This window comes from Physeter macrocephalus, chromosome 17, assembly GCF_002837175.3.
Source record: "Physeter macrocephalus isolate SW-GA chromosome 17, ASM283717v5, whole genome shotgun sequence".
Lineage (NCBI taxonomy): Eukaryota > Metazoa > Chordata > Mammalia > Artiodactyla > Physeteridae > Physeter > Physeter macrocephalus.
In genome coordinates, this window is record NC_041230.1 from 5457441 (window position 1) to 5461376 (window position 3936).

A 3936-nucleotide genomic window follows, 5' to 3' on the forward strand; every position below is an offset into this window, starting at 1 on the left:
TACTCTACCCAGCAAGGCTCTCATTCAGATTCAACGGAGAAGTCAAAAGCTTTACAGACAAGCAAAATCTAAGAGAACTCAGCATCACCAAACCAGCTTTACAACAAATGCTAAAGGAGCTTCTCTAGAAGAAAAGGCCAGGACTAGAAACAAGAAAATTACAAATGGGAAAGCTCACCGATAAAGGTAAACATACAGTCAAAGCAGGAAATCATCCACACACAAATATGATATCAAAAACAGCAATCATGAGAAGCAGAGAGTACAAATGCAGGATATTGGAAATGCATTTGACATTAAGAGACCAGCAACTTAAAACAATATATATATATAGACTGCTATATCAAAACCCATGGTAACCGCAAAACAAACTTCCGGGTACAAAATAAGTAAGTCACAGGGATGTAATGTACAGCGTAGGGAACATAGTCAATAATATTGTAATAACTTTGAATGGTGACAATAACAAGACTTATCACGGTCATCATTTTGTAATGTACAAAAATATCTAATTACTATGCTGTACAACTGAAACTAAGTCAATTATATAATACTTCAGGGAAAAAAAAACACTTGGATTCATCTCTGAATCCTCTGTTTCATTCTCTCACTGTTATAAAACTGAATGTTTATGTCCCCCCAAAATTCATAGTTGACACAAAACCTTCCAATTTCATGGTATTAGGAGCCGGAGACTTTGGGAGGAAATTAGGATTAGATGAGGTCATGAAGGCAGGCCCCACGTGAATGGGATTAGCACCCTTATAAATGTCATGAGAGAGCTTGCTTCTCTCTCTGTTCTCCACCATGTAAGGACACAGTGAGAAGATGGTGTCTATGAACCAGGAAGCAGGCCATCATCTGAACCTGACCATGCAGGCATCCTGATCTTGGACTTCTAGCCTCCAAAACTGTGAGAAATAAACTCCTGGTGTTTATGTCATCTAGCTTATGGTATTTTGTTATAGCAACCCAAGCAGAACAAGACACTTTCCTTCCACATTAAGAAATCTAGTTAACCCTTAATAAAAACACATCCAGAATCCAGCCACTTCTAAGCTACGACTCTGTTCCATGAACCCTCAAGTGGCCTACTATAATAGCCTCCACCCTGGTTTTCCTTCCTCTTCCCTCAGTCTCACAATCTGTTCTCCACGATGCAGCCATATGCAGCCTGTTAAGAGCTAGGTACGGGACTTCCCTGGTGGCACAGTGGTTAAGAATCCGCCTGCCAATGCAGGGGACATGAGTTCGAGCCCTGGTCCGGGAATATCCCACATGCTGTGGAGCAACTAAACCCCGTGAACCACAAATACTGAGCTTGCGCTCTAGAGCCCATGAGCCACAACTACTGAGCCCACGTGCCTAGAGCCCATACTCCGCAACAAAGAGAAGCCACCTCAATGAGAAGCCTGCGCACCACAATGAAGAGTAGCCCCCGCTCGCCACAACCAGAGAAAGCCTGCGCACAGCAACGAAGACCCAATGCAGCCAAAAATAAATAAATGAATAAATTTATTAAAAAAAAAAAAAGACCTAGATAAGATCATTCCCCTCCTCAGATCCAAACTTCCTATCACCTCCAGAATAGATACCCAACTTCTTAGGCAGCCATTCCAGTACTGAATCTTGTCCTCCTGCTCCTTCTTCCCACCTGATGGAAAGGAGATCTTAATGATTCCAACTCAGCTCTACCTCTAAACATTTTTACATCCTGGTACTGGGATAACCTTTCCACATCCGTTTACATTCGGTGCCAGAAATGGAAATACCTCCATATAATCCTTCGTAGACTCGGGACCCTGAGCTTGGGTCCTTAACGAATACCACGACACAATACAGAGAATATATGGGTGGGGGTAGGGATCAGTAAAGGACTGGGACACTCTACACGTACCGGTATAGATCCCATAAGCGCTTCTGCAGCCATGTTTTAAGAGACAGGTTACAGATGAATGAATATAACCATGTCAGGTTTCAGTGGGTTCGGGCCCCTGTGTGCCCACGCCTGGCCCTTGAGCCTGGTGAACTAGGGCTGGATGCCTAACCTCCGTGCCTCAGTGTCTCACCTTACTAGCTCTGTGTGCTTGAACGAAGATCCAACCTCCTGGTGCCCTAATACTTCATCCTCCTCCTTCAGTCTGTTCCTCCGTTGAACAGCCTTTGGGAAACTTTTAAAAACCTAATGTAGTTTGTGTCCCCCCTTGGTTTAAAATTTTCCGCAGCGCTCAGAGTTCTGAGAATATAGGCAGAGGCCTCAGCCTGCTATTCCAGGCGCGTCTCCGCCTCAAACTTTGTTCCTCGCCAGGCACAACGGAGCCCAGGTTTTCCGAATCCTCACGGCTCAGTCGCAACTCCAAGCCCTTGTACATGCCGGTTCCTGTGCCTGTAACCCTCTCCCAAATCTAATCACACTCCCGATAGTAAAATTAAACAGGAAAGCTGAGGTGTTGACCACCGTTAGAAACAGAAGCCCATATACTAGAGCCTCACCGTCCTGGACGCCGGGGCCTGGGCTGCAGGGACGAGAGCACTTGGGGCTTTAGTGTCTGGTGGCGTGAGGGCCCGAGGACGAGCGTTTACCTGAGGCGGGTCCCTCCGAGCAGCCGCAGCCATCCAGGCCTGTGGGCGGAGCGGGGCCAGGAGCGGGCCGGCGGTTCTTAAACCGGCCCTGGTGCGGATCATCTCGGGCGGCGCCGCGGCCGAGCCTCAGAGTCGCCTTTGTTCAACGGGAACAACAAGTGCCCCGTCGCTTTCTCGGTCCTGTCCCGTCGGCCCCACTAATCGCTCCAGAACTTCTGTCCGTATGAACACACCCGAGCAGCCAAAATGACCGCCCGGAGGAGGACGCCGGAAGTCCCGCCCCACGCTAGGCAACCCTCACGGAAACGCCTCTGTTCTGAGCCTTCATTGGCTCAGCAGGCGGCTGATCGATGCAGAGCATTCTCGGTAATGTAGTTCCCACACTTCGGGTAACCCGCGCGTGGACTACTGTCAATCTTAGACCCCTGAGGGGCGCTGGGAAATGGAGTCAGCGGGCCAAAGGACTTAGAAGGCGCTTGTCCTTTTTTAAAAAAAAAATAAATTTATTTATTTATATTTTTGGCTGCTTTCGGTCTTCCTTGGGGTGCGCGGGCTTCTCATTGCGGTGGCTTCTCTTGCTGCGGAGCACGGGCTCTAGAGTGCAGGCTCAATAGTTGTGGCGCATGGGCTTAGTTGCTCCGCAGCATGTGGGATCTTCCCAGACCAGGGATCGACCCCATGTCCCCTGCATTGGCAGGTGGATTCTTAACCACTGTGCCACCAGGGAAGTCCCAGGGACTTGTCCCTTCTTAAGGGGTAGAACTCAGGCTTTCTGGGGGATGTTGTGTTGCCTGCAGACGTTCATCCAAGGTTGGAGATGTATTAGTTCAGACCCTGTGAACTTCATCATGCTCCCTGAGACTAAATATATCATTGCAGAAGCTCCCAGAGGACAGAGATCCAAATACACATATCATTCCTAGTAATTCAGACACAAAATGTGTCCACTGGTAGCAGAAGCTAATAAACATTTCATGGGGGAGGGGCAAAATAGGGGTATGGGATTAAGAGACACAAACTACTATCGCTACCAAACCAATTTGGGGCTGTTCAACTGATGCACAGCAAAGCCAGTCCATTGACACTCGGTTGTGGTGAAGGAAAGTGCAGGGCTTATTGCAGGCACCAGCAAGGAGAACAGGCAGCTCATGCTCAAAAGACCTGAACTCCCCAATGGCTTTCAAAGAAGGGTTTTTAAAGACAGTGTGAGGAGGGAGGGTGGCAGGATGTGTGAACAGCTTGTGCACAATTCTCTGGTTGATGACGGGGTAATGGTGATATTTTCGGAATCTCAATTATCAGTTTTCTGGCTCCAGCTGGTCTGGGGTCTATGTGCTGGTTGTCAGCACACAG

General features: G+C 48.1%; 1 protein-coding gene across 1 annotated transcript in view; it reads right to left on the reverse strand.

The window, feature by feature from the left end:
• Positions 1 to 2874, reverse strand: part of LOC114484048 (zinc finger protein 211-like) — a 30987-nt gene extending 28113 nt beyond the window's left edge. Inside the window, exon 1 of the mRNA XM_024116958.3 lies at positions 2584 to 2874. The gene's annotated coding sequence lies outside the window, so the exon portion shown is untranslated. The remainder of the gene's footprint in view (positions 1 to 2583) is intronic.
• Between the last annotated feature and the right edge of the window lie 1062 nt (positions 2875 to 3936).